Below are 20855 nucleotides of genomic sequence, written 5' to 3'. Positions count from 1 at the left end.
TGTTTCGAGGTTGTTACCTCTCATCAGCAGGGAATAGGCATGTGTGTCGGGTTGCTGCATAGGCTGCCAAAAAAATGTTCTCAGGTCCGGTACCACTCGTGGCACGCAGGTGCGTAACCATGAGCTCGTCAGCCCCACCGGGTCAAGGGAGCCTGAATATAAACAAAAATCCAATTGGTCGCACACTGCTTGTCCTACCAGCGTGTTACCCCGAAGCATTGTTGTCCATGAAGTAAGCATCAGCGAGTGCGCTTCTGCCAGAGTCTTTAAGCAAAAATCAATGTCGCGTTGGCCATCCCTGGACACGTGTTTCGAGGTTGTTACCTCTCATCAGCAGGGAATAGGCATGTGTGTCGGGTTGCTGTGTAGGCTGCCAAAACAATGTTCTCAGGTCGGGTACCACTTGTGGCACGCAGGTGCGTAACCACGTCTTTATTTCTTTGCACCAAAAACTTCATCGCATCAACATCGTTGCAACACTTCCATTGCCCTGCGTGTCGCATCTAAAAGGTACATTGACTTAAAGTGTTGCATCTAAGAACTTAAGAGAACTAAGCAAAACTCTACCATCTAAAGTAACAGTATTGTGTGTTTTTGTTGTTTAATGGTCGTGTGGTAAACCTGTATAAAGAATACTTATTTTTTTATATAAAACCTGTGTGGTGTCCATCTGTAGTGTTGTCACTTGGTTACTGTATGTGTTCACAAATGCTTTACACACTGCCTCTGAGATAAGCCTGTCTGCTCGTGCCAAGCTACCAAGGGGGTGAGCAGGGGTTATTTTAGGAGTGTATCCCCTTACCCTGACTAGAGGAGAGGGTCCCTATTTGTCACAAGTGCATACCTGCGCCAACTAGAGACCCCCAAGTCTAACATTGGTGGTCAGCGGTGAGGATTCTGGACTTGCATTTGTGACTCATGTACAGTGATTGGTGAACACTACTTAGTGAGTGCAGACCATAACGCAACCAATACTTGTTGGTAGATTTCTTTTTGCGACTTTCTATTTTTGTGAAATGCTAAGTTCAACTACCATGGAGAAAGCAGTCTCCCCAGCAGGTAGCAGTGTTTCTGCCAGAGGCCTGTCTCCAGAGGAGTTGGAGGACAGGGAGGGATGCAGAGTGCATGAGATGGAACTGACCAAGCTCAAGTTAAAAGCACAGTTATAATTGGAATGGCAAATTAGAAAGTTAGCCCTAGAGGAAAAGAAAATGGAGCATGAGTCGAGTACGAGGAAGCTTGACTTAGAGCTCGAGAGGTTTGAGGCCATGAGTGTCTCAGCCCAGCAACAAGAAATGCGTGTAGCTCAGAGATTGAGCTTTGCTGAGTGGGAGGAGGAATCCAGCTCAGATGGTGGCAGAAATATTGAATTTTCTAGTGCTGAGAGAGTAGTACACACACCCAGAGATGTGGCGCCTGACTTGAAGGAGGGGTTAATTTACACCAGGATGTTCAAGGATATGAGGTAGCTCCAGTGGTGCGCAGTGTTCTTGAGGTGAATTGGGAAATTGGCACAGGGGTTCATAGTCCTAGTGGTGGGAGGGATTCCCCCATGGTTGAGATCCTGGTGTGTGAGTGTGAAGACCGCCCAGAAGAGTGTGGGTTAAGTGACAGAGACAGTCAGATACTGTCTCGCCAATCTCAGGAGAGTGGTGTGGAGTGTGTGTGCGAGGCACTGGATGGTGAGGTGAAGGATAGTTTGGTAAACCCTTGTAGGGGGCTGTGTAATCCAATTGTGGGGGAGCATATTGTAAGTCCCTGTTTTCCAGAGCTATGCCAACACCTGTGGGAGAGTGAGTTCTCTGACCGCAGGGAGCTCACATTGGAGGCAGACCTTTTGGTGGAGTCCAGAGGGTCTGGAATGGCATTGGGGAGTGATCCCAAGATGAGTGGTTCAGGTATCTTCAAACCCACTGTGGTGGAAGTGGCTCAAAGTAGCCCAACTAGGTCCTGTGATAGTGAGAGGGGTGTAGGGCCTCACGTCCTGTCTTTAAGGGGAAGGAGTGAGAATGGGTTATGTCCCGGTAGTGCCCAACCTCAGTCTCAGAGCCTGGATGGTTCTTTAAGGGAACACCAGGTGGGGAGCCTAGTCTGTCCTGAGGGGCTGCCCGTTGTGTGGGATCCCCTAGTGTCTGATGAACGGGGAGTGTCTGTAAGCAGGCCTCCTTCAATTCTGGTGTCTGGCCGTACCGCTCCAGTTGGGAGGGTGCAGAAGTCCAGATTGAGGGGTGAGAGGGGGAAAGAGTCCCCAATGGAAGAACCAGTGGGTCAGGGGCCGGCCAGAAGGGCTGCATCACCAGTGAATGACCATGGTGACACCACTTATGTCCTGGGGGATCTTCGCACACTGTCAGATGGCCAGGGGTCTGGAGATCTGCACCAGGCAGACTGCCACACGACACATGAGTTATGTGTCATCCTCAGGGGGGGGGGCGTGCGTGCTCCCGGGAAGTCCTGGTGCGCCAGGAGAGTGTTCAACCACATGGGTTGGTCCCAGGGTTGGAGAGCCAGGTTCAGGTGTTGTCTGACCTGGAGGGAGGTACTTCTGTAATCAGTGTCCCTACCAGTCTGTCTTCTTGGTGTACCACTCCAGGTGGGAGGGTACAGCCATCTGGAAGGGGGTGCAGAGGGAGGGAGTCCTCGTCTCTGACCCCGGCTCAACTGAACAGTTTAGACCCTAGGTTGGAGGGCCAGATTCAGGGTGTCCCCACTGACCTGGACGCCCAGTTGCAGGATAGAACCCCTGAACTGGTGGGTGAATTGCGCAGGACACCTGCCACAGGTGCCCTGGCAATTCTGGAAGGGGGTACCACTCCAAGTGGGAGGGTACAGAGCCCCAAGGAGGAGGACCGGGTGTGGGAGAGGCCACCCCAGTCTCTGGTCCAGCCACTGGGTACATGCCTGGGGCTGGTGGGGCAGTGCCAGTATGTCATACCTAACCTGATAGGAGGGAGAATGGACAAAGGGTGCCAAGCACCTGGGGCTACTGCCCCCCACTCCCTGGCGCCACAGAGGTTTGAGAGCCCTGAGAGGCATAACGCCTGGGTCTCATCCCTGACTACTGTCAGTGGCCAATGTGGCATTTTGCTGTCTGTCTGTTGGGACACACCTGTGAGCCAGTTAAGGTTAGGTGCTGCACAGGTGGTGACCACAGGTGAGGAGAAGTGTTCACCTTGGATGGGCTTGGTGGGCCCTGAGAGTATGGACAGAGGGATTCCAATAGGTTCAGATTGGCGTAGAACTGGAGTCTGCCCCTGCAGTTGCGGGCCAGGTCCTTGTTCTATCGCCCAAAGCAGGGAAGCCCATCAAGGTAGTGATTGGTCTACCCTGTGTTTTGGCTGGAAGGGGGTTTTGTTGGACTTGGCCATTTTTGCAGGGTCATCCCTGAACTTTTTGCCTTCCTCCTATATTTTTTCTGACCTGTTGTTGGCTGTTTTATGACTCTGGGCACTTTACCACTGCTGATCAGTGCTAAAGTGCATATTCTCTCCCTATTGTAAATTAATGTATGATTTGTGATTCCATGATTGGTTGGTTTGGTTTACTTCTCAGACCCTAGTACAGTGCACCAGGAGTGCCCAGGGCTTGTAAATCCAAATACTGCTGGTGCGCTTGCAGCACTGGTTGTGCCACCTACAGAAGCAGCCTGTAAACATGTGTCTAAGGTCTACAATTGCAGAGCCTGCGTGCAGTCTGGAACTGTCATGCTGACTGGGCAAGTGAACCCACTTGCCAGTCCCTAAACCTTCCCTTTTCTTCATATCAGACACCCCTATGGTATGCCCAAGGGCAGGGTGCATTGTAAGGATAAGGTAGGACATGCCCTGGTGTCTGTGGCATGTTCTAATAGTGAATTACAGCCATTTTCGTTTTTCACTATTGCAAGGCTACCTGTTATCCATAGGCCAGAATGGGCAGTTTGGTTATTACATCTTATAATCCTAACTGACTCAGGGAACATGGTAGAAATTCGAATTTAGTATGCCTGAACTCAGAATGATAAAATACATATTTTAGTGAAGTTGGTTTTAACATTCTGTGTTTGAAAATACCACTTTTACAAAGTAGGTATTTTCTTGTCTAACCATTCAAACCTGCCTCTGCTAAGTTGTGTATTCCTTGTCTGGAGTTTGAGTGACAGGGCTGGGGGATTCCAGGAGACAGGGTGAGTCCGCCCAGTGGTGAATAGAGAGATCTGCATCTTGATGGGAGGGAGAAATTGCATCTGGGACCCGAATAGGACAGTGCCTGCCCCCCACAGTGCTGGCTCCACCCCCTGTGGTTCATCTGATGTCTCTGCCCTGCACTGTGGAAGGAGAGAAGGAATCATGTCAACAAAGTGCTCCAGGGCTGTGCTTTCCCTCCACAATGCTGGCTCCAACTCCTGTGGGGTGTCTGATGTTTCTGCCCTGCACTCTGAAAGGAAAGAAGGAGTCAGGTAAACAAAGTGCTCCAGGACTGACCAGAACCGGTTTGAATAAGGCAAAATGCCTTCAGACTACAAAGAATTTTTGGGTATCAATATTGGGACCCTGATCCCAAGAATTTAGATCACTTTGGGAAACAAGAAGAACCTCTGCTGAGGGAGGAACCAGAAGAAGCTGAGGAGGAAACTATCCCTGGACCTGGGGGATTGGCCTGCAGTGGTTGCCTTACTGCCAAAGAGAGGAGAAAGGAACTTTGTCTGTACTTTTGCTCAACTTGTGAAGTATCTCCAAGGGCTTGGGAAAGAGCTTGCCTCCTGCTGAAGTCTCAGGAACAACAGACTTCACATCCAGCTCCCCAGAGTTTTTTGGAAGTGCCTGCTGCTGTTGTTGGGCCTTCTGAGGGACTGCGTGTCGCAAGGAGCTGGAAGCGCGACTCAAGAAAGAGAAGCGTGCCGCAGTCGGAGCTGTTGTCGCATCTCGTAAAGTGTGTCACCGCTGCAGCATTGTATCGAGCAGAAGCGTCTCGCATCATCCAGGAAGTGTCTCGCAACGCCGAAGAAGCGTGTCGCCATCGCAGCCATCGTAGTTGACGCATTGCACCGCATCAAGAGAAGAGTCTCGCATCGAGGAAGAAGCGTGTCGCCATCACAGCCATCGTAGTTGCCGCATTGCACCGCATCAAGAAAAGCGCATCGCATCCACGGAGAAGCGTGCCGCCGTCGGAGCTGCTGTCGTCACATCACGTAAAGGGGTGTCGCCGCTGCAACATCGCATCGAGCGGAAGCGTCTCGCAAATGTTGGAGAAGAGTGTCGCTGCCAAGGCCGCTGTCGTCGCACCACGTAAAGTGTGTCGCCGCTGCAGCTGAAGCATCGAGTCGAGTCTTCTCGCAACATCGGAGAAGTGTGCCGCATCTGGAAGATCTTCACGTCTTTATTTCTTTAAAAATAAAAATCCAATTGGTCGCACACTGCTCGTCCTACCAGCGTGTTACCCCAAAGCATTGTGGTCCATGAAGTAAGCAACAGCGAGTGCGCCTATGCCAGAGTCTTAAGCAAAAATCAATATCGCGTTGGCCATCCCTGGACACGTGTTTCGAGGTTGTTACCTCTCATCAGCAGGGAATAGGCATGTGTGTCGGGTTGCTGCATAGGCTGCCAAAAAAATATTCTCAGGTCCGGTACCACTCGTGGCACGCAGGTGCGTAACCATGAGCTCGTCAGCCCCACCGGGTCAAGGGAGCCTGAATATAAACAAAAATCCAATTGGTCGCACACTGCTCGTCCTACCAGCGTGTTACCCCAAAGCATTGTTGTCCATGAAGTAAGCATCAGCGAGTGTTCTTCTACCAGAGTCTTAAGCAAAAATCAATGTCGCGTTGGCCATCCCTGGACACGTGTTTTGAGGTTGTTACCTCTCATCAGCAGGGAATAGGCATGTGTGTCGGGTTGCTGTGTAGGCTGCCAAAAAAATGTTCTCAGGTCGGGTACCACTTGTGGCACGCAGGTGCGTAACCACGTCTTTATTTCTTTGCACCAAAAACTTCATCGCATCAACATCGTTGCAACACTTCCATTGCCCTGCGTGTTGCATCTAAAAGGTACATTGACTTAAAGTGTCGCATCTAAGAGCTTAAGAGAACTAAGCAAAACTCTACCATCTAAAGTAACAGTATTGTGTGTTTTTGTTGTTTAATGGTCTTGTGGTAAACCTGTATAAAGAATACTTATTTTTTTATATAAAACCTGTGTGGTGTCCATCTGTAGTGTTGTCACTTGGTTACTGTATGTGTTCACAAATGCTTTACACACTGCCTCTGAGATAAGTCTGTCTGCTCGTGCCAAGCTACCAAGGGGGTGAGCAGGGGTTATTTTAGGAGTGTATCCCCTTACCCTGACTAGAGGAGAGGGTCCCTATTTGTCACAAGTGCATACCTGCGCCAACTAGAGACCCCCCAAGTCTAACATTGGTGGTCAGCGGTGAGGATTCTGGACTTGCATTTGTGACTCATGTACAGTGATTGGTGAACACTACTTAGTGAGTGCAGACCATAACGCAACCAATACTTGTTGGTAGATTTCTTTTTGCGACTTTCTATTTTTGTGAAATGCTAAGTTCAACTACCATGGAGAAAGCAGTCTCCCCAGCAGGTAGCAGTGTTTCTGCCAGAGGCCTGTCTCCAGAGGAGTTGGAGGACAGGGAGGGATGCAGAGTGCATGAGATGGAACTGACCAAGCTCAAGTTAAAAGCACAGTTATAATTGGAATGGCAAATTAGAAAGTTAGCCCTAGAGGAAAAGAAAATGGAAATGGAGCATGAGTCGAGTATGAGGAAGCTTGACTTAGAGCTCGAGAGGTTTGAGGCCATGAGTGTCTCAGCCCAGCAACAAGAAATGTGTGTAGCTCAGAGATTGAGCTTTGCTGAGTGGGAGGAGGAATCCAGCTCAGATGGTGGCAGCAATATTGAATTTTCTAGTGCTGAGAGAGTAGTACACACACCCAGAGATGTGGCGCCTGACTTGAAGGAGGGGTTAATTTACACCAGGAGGTTCAAGGATATGAGGTAACTCCAGTGGTGCGCAGTGTTCTTGAGGTGAATTGGGAAATTGGCACAGGGGTTCATAGTCCTAGTGGTGGGAGGGATTCCCCCATGGTTGAGATCCTGGTGTGTGAGTGTGAAGACCGCCCAGAAGAGTGTGGGTTAAGTGACAGAGACAGTCAGATACTGTCTCGCCAATCTCAGGAGAGTGGTGTGGAGTGTGTGTGCGAGGCACTGGATGGTGAGGTAAAGGATAGTTTGGTAAACCCTTGTAGGGGGCTGTGTAATCCAATTGTGGGAGAGCATATTGTAAGTCCCTGTTTTCCAGAGCTATGCCAACACCTGTGGGAGAGTGAGTTCTCTGACCGCAGGGAGCTCACATTGGAGACAGACCTTTTGGTGGAGTCCAGAGGGTCTGGAATGGCATTGGGGAGTGATCCCAAGATGAGTGGTTCAGGTATCTTCAAACCCACTGTGGTGGAAGTGGCTCAAAGTAGCCCAACTAGGTCCTGTGATAGTGAGAGGGGTGTAGGGCCTCACGTCCTGTCTTTAAGGGGAAGGAGTGAGAATGGGTTATGTCCCGGTAGTGCTCAGTCTCAGAGCCTGGATGTTTCTTTAAGGGAACACCAGGTGGGGAGCCTAGTCTGTCCTGAGGGGCTGCCCGTTGTGTGGGATCCCCTAGTGTCTGATGAACGGGGAGTGTCTGTAAGCAGGCCTCCCTCAATTCTGGTGCCTGGCCGTACCGCTCCAGTTGGGAGGGTGCAGAAGTCCAGATTGAGGGGTGAGAGGGGGAAAGAGTCCCCAGTGGAAGAACCAGTGGGTCAGGGGCCAGCCAGAAGGGCTGCATCACCAGTGAATGACCATGGTGACACCACTTATGTCCAAGGGGATCTTCGCACACTGTCAGATGGCCAGGGGTCTGGAGATCTGCACCAGGCAGACTGCCACACGACACATGAGTTATGTGTCATCCTCAGGGGGGGGCGTGCGTGCTCCTGGGAAGTCCTGGTGCGCCAGGCGAGCGTTCAACCACATGGGTTGGTCCCAGGGTTGGAGAGCCAGGTTCAGGTGTTGTCTGACCTGGAGGGAGGGACTTCTGTAATCAGTGTCCCTACCAGTCTGTCTTCTTGGTGTACCACTCCAGGTGGGAGGGTACAGCCATCTGGAAGGGGGTGCAGAGGGAGGGAGTCCTCGCCTCTGACCCCGGCTCAACTGAACGGTTTAGACCCTAGGTTGGAGGGCCAGATTCAGGGTGTCCCCACTGACCTGGACGCCCAGTTGCAGGATAGAACCCCTGAACTGGTGGGTGAATTGCGCAGGACACCTGCCACAGGTGCCCTGGCAATTCTGGAAGGGGGTACCACTCCAAGTGGGAGGGTACAGAGCCCCAAGGAGGAGGACCGGGTGTGGGAGAGGCCACCCCAGTCTCTGGTCCAGCCACCGGGTACATGCCTGGGGCTGGTGGGGCAGTGCCAGTATGTCATACCTAACCTGATAGGAGGGAGAATGGACAAAGGGTGCCAAGCACCTGGGGCTACTGCCCCCCACTCCCTGGCGCCACAGAGGTTTGAGAGCCCTGAGAGGCATAATGCCTGGGTCTCATCCCTGACTACTCTCAGTGGCCAATGTGGCATTTTGCTGTCTGTCTGTTGGGACACACCTGTGAGCCAGTTAAGGTTAGGTGCTGCACAGGTGGTGTCCACAGGTGAGGAGAAGTGTTCGCCTTGGATGGGCTTGGTGGGCCCTGAGAGTATGGACAGAGGGATTCCAATAGGTTCAGATTGGCGTAGAAATGGAGTCTGCCCCTGCAGTTGCGGGCCAGGTCCTTGTTCTATCGCCCAAAGCAGGGAAGCCCATCAAGGTAGTGATTGGTCTACCCTGTGTTTTGGCTGGAAGGGGGTTTTGTTGGACTTGGCCATTTTTGCAGGGCCATCCCTGAACTTTTTGCCTTCCTCCTATATTTTTTCTGACCTGTTGTTGGCTGTTTTATGACTCAGGGCACTTTACCACTGCTGATCAGTGCTAAAGTGCATATTCTCTCCCTATTGTAAATTAATGTATGATTTGTGATTCCATGATTGGTTGGTTTGGTTTACTTCTCAGACCCTAGTACAGTGCACCAGGAGTGCCCAGGGCTTGTAAATCCAAATACTGCTGGTGCGCTTGCAGCACTGGTTGTGCCACCTACAGAAGCAGCCTGTAAACATGTGTCTAAGGTCTGCAATTGCAGAGCCTGCGTGCAGTCTGAAACTGTCATGCTGACTGGGCAAGTGAACCCACTTGCCAGTCCCTAAACCTTCCCTTTTCTTCATATCAGACACCCCTATGGTAGGCCCAAGGGCAGGGTGCATTGTAAGGATAAGGTAGGACATGCCCTGGTGTGTGTGGCATGTTCTAATAGTGAATTACAGCCATTTTCGTTTTTCACTATTGCAAGGCTACCTGTTATCCATAGGCCAGAATGGGCAGTTTGGTTATTACATCTTATAATCCTAACTGACTCAGGGAACATGGTAGAAATTCGAATTTAGTATGCCTGAACTCAGAATGATAAAATACATATTTTAGTGAAGTTGGTTTTAACATTCTGGGTTTGAAAATACCACTTTTACAAAGTAGGTATTTTCTTGTCTAACCATTCAAACCTGCCTCTGCTAAGTTGTGTATTCCTTGTCTGGAGTTTGAGTGACAGGGCTGGGGGATTCCAGGAGACAGGGTGAGTCCGCCCAGTGGTGAATAGAGAGATCTGCATCTTGATGGGAGGGAGAAATTGCATCTGGGACCCGCATAGGACAGTGCCTGCCCCCCACAGTGCTGGCTCCACCCCCTGTGGTTCATCTGATGCCTCTGCCCTGCACTGTGAAAGGAGAGAAGGAATCATGTCAACAAAGTGCTCCAGGGCTGTGCTTTCCCTCCACAATGCTGGCTCCAACTCCTGTGGGGTGTCTGATGTTTCTGCCCTGCACTCTGAAAGGAAAGAAGGAGTCAGGTAAACAAAATGCTCCAGGACTGACCAGAACCGGTTTGAATAAGGCAAAATGCCTTCAGAGGACAAAGAATTTTTGGGTATCAATATTGGGACCCTGATCCCAAGAATTTAGATCACTTTGGGAAACAAGAAGAACCTCTGCTGAGGGAGGAACCAGAAGAAGCTGAGGAGGAAACTATCCCTGGACCTGGGGGATTGGCCTGCAGTGGTTGCCTTACTGCCAAAGAGAGGAGAAAGGAACTTTGTGTGTACTTTTGCTCAACTTGTGAAGTATCTCCAAGGGCTTGGGAAAGAGCTTGCCTCCTGCTGAAGTCTCAGGAACAACAGACTTCACATCCAGCTCCCCAGAGTTTTTTGGAAGTGCCTGCTGCTGTTGTTGGGCCTTCTGAGGGACTGCGTGTCGCAAGGAGCTGGAAGCGCGACTCAAGAAAGAGAAGCGTGCCGCAGTCGGAGCTGTTGTCGCATCTCGTAAAGTGTGTCACCGCTGCAGCATTGTATCGAGCGGAAGCATCTCGCATCATCCAGGAAGTGTCTCGCAACGCCGAAGAAGCGTGTCGCCATCGCAGCCATCGTAGCTGAGGCATTGCACCACATCAAGAGAAGAGTCTCGCATCGAGGAAGAAGCGTGTCGCCATCGCAGCCATCTTAGTTGCCGCATTGCACCGCATCAAGAAAAGCGCATCGCATCCACGGAGAAGCGTGCCGCCGTCGGAGCTGCTGTCGTCACATCACGTAAAGGGGTGTCGCCGCTGCAACATCGCATCGAGCGGAAGCGTCTCGCAAATGTTGGAGAAGAGTGTCGCTGCCAAGGCCGCTGTCGTCGCACCACGTAAAGTGTGTCGCCGCTGCAGCTGAAGCATCGAGTCGAGTCTTCTCGCAACATCGGAGAAGTGTGCCGCATCTGGAAGATCTTCACGTCTTTATTTCTTTAAAAATAAAAATCCAATTGGTCGCACACTGCTCGTCCCACCAGCGTGTTACCCCAAAGCATTGTGGTCCATGAAGTAAGCAACAGCGAGTGCGCCTATGCCAGAGTCTTAAGCAAAAATCAATATCGCGTTGGCCATCCCTGGACACGTGTTTCGAGGTTGTTACCTCTCATCAGCAGGGAATAGGCATGTGTGTCGGGTTGCTGCATAGGCTGCCAAAAAAATGTTCTCAGGTCCGGTACCATTCGTGGCACGCAGGTGCGTAACCATGAGCTCGTCAGCCCCACCGGGTCAAGGGAGCCTGAATATAAACAAAAATCCAATTGGTCGCACACTGCTCATCCTACCAGCGTGTTACCCCAAAGCATTGTTGTCCATGAAGTAAGCATCAGCGAGTGCGCTTCTGCCAGAGTCTTAAGCAAAAATCAATGTCGCGTTGGCCATCCCTGGACACATGTTTCGAGGTTGTTACCTCTCATCAGCAGGGAATAGGCATGTGTGTCGGGTTGCTGTGTAGGCTGCCAAAAAAATGTTCTCAGGTCCGGTACCACTTGTGGCACGCAGGTGCGTAACCACGTCTTTATTTCTTTGCACCAAAAACTTCATCGCATCAACATCGTTGCAACACTTCCATTGCCCTGCGTGTCGCATCTAAAAGGTACATTGACTTAAAGTGTCGCATCTAAGAACTTAAGAGAACTAAGCAAAACTCTACCATCTAAAGTAACAGTATTGTGTGTTTTTGTTGTTTAATGGTCTTGTGGTAAACCTGTATAAAGAATACTTATTTTTTTATATAAAACCTGTGTGGTGTCTATCTGTAGTGTTGTCACTTGGTTAGTGTATGTGTTCACAAATGCTTTACACACAGCCTCCGAGATAAGCCTGTCTGCTCGTGCCAAGCTACCAAGGGGGTGAGCTGGGGTTATTTTAGGAGTGTACCCCCTTACCCTGACTAGAGGAGAGGGTCCCTATTTGTCACAAGTGCATACCTGTGCCAACTAGAGACCCCCAAGTCTAACAGAGTTCATTTACTCTCCTTCTTCTCCTTCTCTCTTCTCTTGACCTCTCTTCTATTTCTTTCCTCAAATTATTATATATACTCTTTTTCATTACAGCCTATTTGTTTTTATGTAGTCATTTCCATGTCAGTTGATGTGACTGGTTAAATTATATATTTATTCTTGGTTTCCTACTGTGTGATTTTAAATCGCTTTTATGTGTTTCTTTGATGAGTGGCTTATGTATTGTCTCCTGGAACGTTAGAGGTATTCGTAATCCAGTTAAAAACTAAAGGGTGTTGTCTCACCCATCAAAATTGAAATGTCAAATAGCTTTATTACTAGGGATGAATCTTCAAGATCTAGTTGTAACCTCCGTGAGTAGGCAATGGGATTAGAGTGTTTTCAGCTCCCCTGCTGTAAATAATATGAATGGTGTTATAATATTGTTTCATAAATCGTTATGTGTTGAATGAGGTTAAAGATAACAATGGTCGGTGGCTTTTGTTAAACATTAAGATAAATTATACCCAGTTTTCTATTTGCAATGTTTATGGCTCAATGGTGTAGATTTAGTATTTTGCAATAATTTTGCAATCATTTTTCAACTCTTTTATCCTCTCTTGCATCAGAAAATCTAAGAGTGGGTGGCGATTGCAACAACTTATGGATCTTTTCTTAGATCGGAAATCTTATACCAAGTTTATTCTTAACAAAATACATATGGCCTTTCAGAATGCCATTTACTCTAGAGTCCTGATAGCTGTTTGGAGAACTTCATATCCTGATATTTTAGAATTCACTTTTTTTCACCTGTTCACAAATCCCATTCCAGAATAGATTATATATTCTTCAATCAACCTACTCTTCAATTCCTGGCACATGCTGAGATAGGCTCAATACTTATGTCAGATCATGCTCCTGTAATAGTAGACTTGGATTTTGTTATCCCCGCACCATCTTCAAGAAAGGTGGAGATTTGGTAATTCTGCTCGATAACCAGTTTTTCAGAGGAATTTTTCGAGTGTAATCTTCCCTTGGATACACAGATTAATTTTATTTGGGAAGCTTTTAAGCAACAGCTAGGGAGTTTTGTTGCACTCAAAGACTCAATGCTACTCCTAAAACAAATTAAATCCTTAGAACATGAATATTTTTCTTCAATCATACTGATACACTGCCTAGACTTATTAAGGCTAAAATGCAGTACAACAAACAATCCTTGGATAATGCTTGCAGCAGCTTGCTTAAGTTTAATGCTAAAATGTATGGTGGTCGGAATAAGGCTGGCAAATCCTTGACTATCTTTAAAATTAAAAAGCAAAAGTCTAAGATTGTCGCTATAACAGATTCCGCAGCGGTAAGGAACATTAGTGACTCCAAAATATTAGAGTGCTTCACAGAATATTATACTACTATACACCCCAGAGTCCTCTCCTTCATCTGAACAGATGGATGCTTTTTTCAATCATTTCCTAAGTATCCACACAACACTGTTGGCTTGTCCTCTCTAGATATTCCAATTTTAGAGCAAGACGTTTTTAATGCCATCAATCACCTACCAAAAGATAAAACCACTGGGCCTGATGGCTTTTCTGTGTGTTTCTTTCTCCATTTCAAGCAGCTGTTAGTTCTTAAATGTGCCTAGGACACAACGCTCTTTTAATTAAGCCATGCTTTGTTTGATTGCAAAACAAGGTAAAGATCTCTATTAATGTAGTAACTACAGACCTATCTCACTGATTAATATGGACTGCGAGATTTTGGCCAAATTGCTGGCACTCTGTATTAATCAGGTAATTCCTGTTTTAGTTGACCTGCATCAGTCGGGGTTTTTGGAGGCACGTCCCGTTGTGGATAATTCTAGAGCTTTCCTCAATATCATTCATTTGGCTTCCAAGTTGAACTCTCCCTTAGCTGCCAAGACCCTTGATGCTAAAATAGCTTTCGATCAGGTAAATTGGGAGTTAATATTCAAAGCATTGAAATGGCACGGTTTCAGTACCCATATTCTTCAATACATTCAGCTATTAAACTGTGAAACCTCTATCTGGGTCAAGGGTAATCAATCCAGATAGTTTTCCCTCCACAGAGGGACTAGACAAGGTTGCCCTTTATCCCCACTTTTATCATTAGAACCCTTCTTAGAAAGAATTTGTCAATCTTCAAATTTCACAGGCTTCAAATTTAAGAGCATGGATGTAAAATTTACAGCATATGCTGATGATATCTTGTTATATTTATCTAACCCAATCATATAAGTGATTAATCTATAGTTTCTGGATACCAGCATAATACAGATAAATCAGAGATCCTGCCCCGAAATAAATATTGCCTTTCAGATATTCTTAAGTATATTGGGTTTGCATGGAATTCAAAAAGTATTAAATATTTAGGTATCCTATATTCAAATATTATCAAAGAAACGATTAAATGTAACCTTAATGAAATCATTACAAAAATTACGTTATTGATGGAAGATTGGTCTCCTTTATTTCTGTCTGGATGGGGCAGATTAGCAACAATTGAAATTATGTTACCGCTAATTAATTTCTTTCTGTCCATGCTACCGATTACCCTTCCACTGTCTTTCTTTAAAACCATTAACTGTTCTTTGGTTAAATTCTTGTGGAACAAACGCAGACCACGAATCTCATTCAACAGTCCAAAGACACTGGGGGGGTTAATTTTCCAATTCTTAGGCTATACCATTCTGCCTTTACACTGAAACACATCTGGACTTCCCTTTCAGCGAACCCTCATGAACTATGAACAATTTGGGGTAAATTGGAACAGTCTCAATGTACACCATTTTCTTTAAATGAGGTGGTTCATATCTCTCAGCCCCCCCCCCCCCAGGACTTTTTTTCCCTATAATTTCCTATTCTATAGCCATTGCTAAACCTTTATTTTCCTCCCTAATTCCTGTTTTGATAATGTTTCACAAACTCCTATTTGGTATAGTAAGCACTTAAAGTTAAATAATAGAGTTCCATCTTGGAAAGAATGGATTAATAGAGGAATTATAACCATTGGTCATATATTTTCCGATGGCTCTCTTATGGATTTTACTAAGATTTGAATAAAATAAGACATACCTTCTTAATATGCCATGCATTACTTACATCTCAAGGCTCCTCTCTTTCTAATTCTTTCTCAAAACTTCACTTCAGTCTCACATAATCAGCTTCTCTCTCTCATATTGGATTTCTCCTCTCAAATGAAAGCATCTGCCATTGATAGGATTTTGTCGGGTTCTTCTGATTTTAGAGCAAATTCTAGAGTAGAGCTCTTGTGAGAGATGGACCTTCACCAGGAGTTCTGTTTCCAAACTTGGAGTCCCATATGGGCTAAGATTCAGACTTCCTCTCGATCAGCAAGCACAACTGAAGCATTCTATTATTTTCATAATAGATTGTTCCTGACCCCTGTTGACCTTCATAAATTCAAACTCACAACCAATGAAAAGTGCTGGTTTTGTTCTCATGATAAAAGCAACTTTCTATATATGTTTTTTTTGTTTTGACCTTCGGTTTAAAAACTTAGGTTGCTCATATTGGACAAGTTGACTGAAATTATGTGCACTACTTTTCCTTATGATACTATGCAAAAAAAAAATGGTAGGTTCCTCTCCCTTATGCCATTCTCAGGGTTTGGTAAGAAAGTTTATTGGTTTGATAATTGCTATTGCCTTATGTATAATTACTACGAACTGGAAAGACACCGCTAAAATTACTTTTGCCGACTGGTGGAATATTTTATGTCATAAACAAAAAAAGGGGGAGATAGAGTTAGACGTTAGGTTCATCCTCCAGACTGTATAGTTATTAACAAATCTGTAAATGACAGATCAAGGAACCTAACCAAAGGGAAGGGCTTCCGCTAAATGTGCGAAACAGCGCCCTGAATCTAAGAAGAGAAAATTCTCTTCTTGAGTCCCCTCACTCACCAAGGGTTGCCCCTAGGTGACATGCTTCATCATTGGGGCCATCCCAGACAGCTACTGTCTGGGGCATGCTGCAACTTGCGGAACTACGTAGGAGCACTTTTTGAGAAAAAATGTGTAGTGCAGTCTATGGGGGAGTGGTGATGGTGATGCTAAAAATATCTAGCTAGTGAGCGTTTAATTTAATCCTGCTCCTAGTTAGAATGCATAAAAAGGGGTTAATAGTAGGGAGGAAGTGTAACTGTTATGTGTATACTGTACCTAGTATTTGGTAGACATGTTTCGAGGTGTCCCCCCCGGGCGTTGTTTCGCACATTTAGCGGAAGCCCTTCCCTTTGGTTAGGTTCTTTGATCTGTCATTTACAGATTTGTTAATAAGGAATCTTTAATGTCATCATCACAGATTGGACTAAGCGCATGCTACTTCTACTCCTTTAATGATTAACAAGGATATATAATGGTCGCCACTCACTTCATTCCTATGCAGGCAATCTGTTCTATCCTCATCTGATGTTACCAGTTATTAACCTCCATAAATGACTGGAAAATTGAATAGATTGATATTGTTATTATTGTAATGCTGTTAATGCTTATTATCTGCTTCTCTCTTCCTTCTTTCCCACCCCCATTCTTTTCATCTTCTTCTTGTCTTGCGTTCATCTTTTCTTCAAAATTGTTAAAATGCATATGGTTTAGTAATGTGTTTATATCTTTCAATTCAAGCTCTGTGTTTTTTAATTCTTCAGTGTTTGTGTTATTAACTTTTGCAGGTTGTTATTCTTACATTTCTTTTTCATATATCATTCTTTCTCTTCCCTTGCTTGGATTGACTTAAGTATTAATTCTTTTTACATTTTGTATTTGTTTATTCACATATTCTTAATATAGCATTCAAAACACATGACCAAGGTTTTTTTTGTCTTAATTTTGGTGCCTGTCCATTTTTATGCCATCCTTGTAAATAGGGTTCAGGGTCAAAATCAATGGGTGTTGCAGTGGAACGGCCACTGCAATCCCCATTGCCTGCCCCTTTCATGCTAAGTGTAGAGTGAGAGGTGGCCTTATTTACAAGGTGGCACCAAGCCTCATTCAGTTGCTTAACGACGTATTGTGAATAAGGCAATGGACTTAAGGCCACCAGAACATCTTAAAAAGTGATGTTCTGGTGGTGCTTAGTCCTTGCAAACATGCCCCGAAATGTAGAATGTGACAGTACTGCCCTCTCCGTTACTTCACCTTGAACTTAGCCTTGCAAAACAAAGCATAAACTGAGAGAGAATTTACAGGATTCAGAGTGGGAATATAAATATATCAGTGAAACCACAGTGCAGGCTTTTCTCAGGCTATGGGGGGTGATGCTCATTAGCACACTCCCACTGATTGTGCCCCCCCCCCCACCCACAGTGTCTGTGAAATCTGGTGGTCTGTCATTGAATGACACTGGAGATCAGCCTGACAATCTCCTACATCCCTCACACGCACTTCTGGTAGGAACTCAACGTCGTTTCTAGAAATTATGTGATAAAGGTGTGACAGATCATGAGCTAGATGTAAAAATGCAAAGTAAGGAGAGAAGTAAAAGCACAAATTTAATTTTGCTCCCTGTGAGCTGCTTTGAAGTCAGTTCTGTGCAATTTCCATGGTGTTCAGGAGCCAGTGGTGAAACAATGCAGGGGATCTGCGAAACTAGAATACTCCTGCCTTGTTTGCCCAACCTAGACGCTGGACACCAACAGGAAGCAAGAGGGGAAATCTATCCATAGGACGAGAAGGAGAGGGAAGCATGGGAAGAGACACCCCAGAATTAGTGCAGGATTATGTAGAAAGAGTGTTTATTGAATAGAAACTTTAGCTGCATGTCATGGGTTTCTTCATATCCTAGAACAAGACATTTCCTTCTGGATTCTAAGATGTAAGATGCTGAAATAAAAGTTTGCTTTAGTTTTATCCCGCAAACTTTGTAGTGCGAAAGCATAGATGTCTTAGCTAAGAGGTCTTGCTTAGGTGGAGGGGGCGTGGTAGGACAAGCTTGGTGAGTGTTTCACTTATTGTAGAAGATGCCTGATGAATGGAGGGTTGCAGAGAGAAAGGCTGGCGATGGCTCGCATGGGCAGTGACCCGGCCTGGGGCTACCGTATCTGTGCTGGCACTTTGCTGATCCCAAGCTCCAGTAACAAACAGGTCATTTGTAACAGCAGGCAGATTCACATTTAAGTCATCAAAACTGCAAGTACAGAGACACAAAAAACGTCTTCATTGTTCTGCGAAAGGCCAAGCGAAATAGAACGACACACAGCAAATGCCACAAACAGAGCTGGATTAAAATGTCAAACTGAATGAGGTTCTGTGATTATGACAGTAATTTTGCCAGGCAGTGCATTTTAATTATGTGTGGTCCATTTGTGTTGAATTCTGTGAAGCAACATCCCCCAAGTGTTTCATACTTGGACACTGTACAGGGAAAAACAGACATTTCTGGGGAATGCGGTATATTTGTACACATCGCTCACGCAGACGACCTTGAGCCTCCATCTCCAGCTATGTGCTGCATGTTATTAGTCTGAAAAATGCATCCAAAGCGAGGAACGCTAGATTTCTGAGCTGATGGATTTCTGCAGTCCCCTTCTGATAGCTCTGAAATGTGCTGTAGAGGTCAGACTCTGACATTCAGGGCTTAAATAATATGCAAGTTACTTTACATTTAAAGACTCTCTGCATTGCTTAACTTTCCTTTCTGACAAACGCAAATGTCTTTGTTAAACCAAGGAATCTATTTTTAAGTACAGTGAATGCTGTGATTTTTTATTTTTTTTTTATTGAATTTGAATGATATAGAAAGTTGATTATGGAGCCTAAAGGGAACATTGTTAATAAGCTCAATTTTCATAACCACTGTAACGTGTTGTAATAGTTTTGTTTCACAGTTGTGAGTCAATACAGTGTTTAGAGAATGCTCATTCAACCCTTCAGCCCTACACCCCCATCGAATTGATCTTTACAGAGAATTATCTCTCAGATTGTGTTGGCTTCGATGTTTGTTGTTCCAACTCTGGTAAACACAATTAGCTCCTTAACCTTGGTTTCTGCAGAAACATGCCGAAGCTTGCTGGAAAATACACTCCTACGTTGATTAATTAGCTCCTGCTAAAATGAGTAAGATATGCAAGTTCACATTTGTGTGGTATGACACAACAGGGAAGGTTCTATTTTTGATTACCAACTAGTGAGCAGGGAGAAAGGAATGTTTAAAACTTCAGGGTCTTATACTGCAGACCACCCGAGGATGCGATGTAGCTGTCAGAGAAGTTCGTACCCACCAGGAGCAACAGTGAGTCTTCTAGGACTAGGACTAAGATTGTAAGAGAATTGCATTTGAGAAAGTAATGTTTTGGGTAAGAAAAATGTGAAGTATCCTGCCTCGCGTGGGCAGTCTGTGCGCGAGCCTGGCATTGTTTCGTCATGCTTGAGGGGCTCTGTGTGGCGTGGGTCTCGAGCATACATTCCAGTCCATGTTGCCTTGAACACAACACAATGATCCTCTTCTATGGAACTGCGCCCTCTGGAGGCCTGAAAAGGTAGCGACTGTTGATTTAGGTATGGGCAGAGCAACATTTTGTAAGAGATCTATAGCTATCTTAACAGGCATGCACTCTATATTTCCTAGTATTAAGGGTAAGCTGATATGTAATCTATCACCTGTAGGTTTATTTACAACATTTATAATAGCACCTGCCACATCAAGGATGAGGTCATGAGCATTACATGTGATGTGTGAGTTATAGTTTACACTATGTAGTGCATGTTATGGATTGCACAGATAACCTTAACTAGAAAATTGCAGTGTTTTGTCTTTTGTAAGTGGCAAATATTACAGTTTTTACCTTTGTTTTTTGTGATATGCACTAATTGCACTAATTGCCTATTGCAACAACCTGTAACCAGTATTTACAAAAGTCAATTGCATATTGCAAAAGTATTTACCTAAAGCATCTCATTCTGAGAAAGTATATTTTCATACCTATTGTTGGTTCTAAAATAAAACAGACATATCTTTTTTTATATAAACCATTGCCCTAGAGTTCAGTTATTGAGTGTGTGAGACCATTTGCTGACTGAGTGTGTACAACAAATGCTTTACACTGTCCTCTGATACTGCCTTACTTCTCGACCAAGCTACCACTTTAGAGAGTAAGGTTATATCTACCCTTAGCCTCTGCCAAACCTCTGGGGACTGTGGACTCTGTACATACTGTACCTATTTGGGAAGAGTAGATACAGAGACACTTTTTCACATTGGTGGATCAGCGGTGGGATACAAACTTGCAATTGTTGGACTACTTAGTTACCATCTGATCACACGACAGAACTCTTAAAATTGCCTTTAGAATTCTGATTGGTCTTTTCCAAAATACTAAAAGTCTTGTCAGGGCCTTGCTTAACTCCCATTAGAATTTTAGAAAAATAAAAGTCACTATAGTCAGAGTAGAGGATTAGAACTGTCAGGTTAGAATGACTTAAACAAACCCAGCTATTAGTGAAAATAATAACATGGACCTGGTGGAGGAGCTCAAACTCACACCTTACATACACTTGTGTGTCAAGGAATTGAGGTCCCTATGCAAACTTAAAAATATACCAATGGGCCTGCATCCAACCAAACTAGGGCTCCAGGAGCTCTTGGCTGAGTATGCTAAGGACCACCCATCTGAACATGGGGATGGCCAGTCAGATGAGGAAAGGGAAGAGCAGGAGGAGAATGGCCCCCACACTATTCCCTAGGGAAGTGAGGGCCCCCATACCCTTGCATCCAAGAATTAGCATCTGGGAACCTAGAGGTCACACAGGTGACCCTGGTACCAGAGAGATCACTGGGGGACCCACCAGTGAAGAGGACAGCCTTTTAGCAAAGCTCACCAAAAGATTGGAGCTAGAGTCCAGGCTCCTGGCTCTAGAAAAAGAAAGGAGAGAGATGGGTTTAGCACCCATCAATGGTGGCAGCAATAATAAAAACAAGGATAGGGAGGAAA

Source organism: Triturus cristatus, chromosome 3_1, assembly GCF_964204655.1.
Source record: "Triturus cristatus chromosome 3_1, aTriCri1.1, whole genome shotgun sequence".
NCBI classification, from domain to species: Eukaryota; Metazoa; Chordata; class Amphibia; order Caudata; family Salamandridae; genus Triturus; species Triturus cristatus.
The sequence above is the reverse complement of the archived record's forward strand: the minus strand, read 5'-3'. Positions refer to the sequence as shown.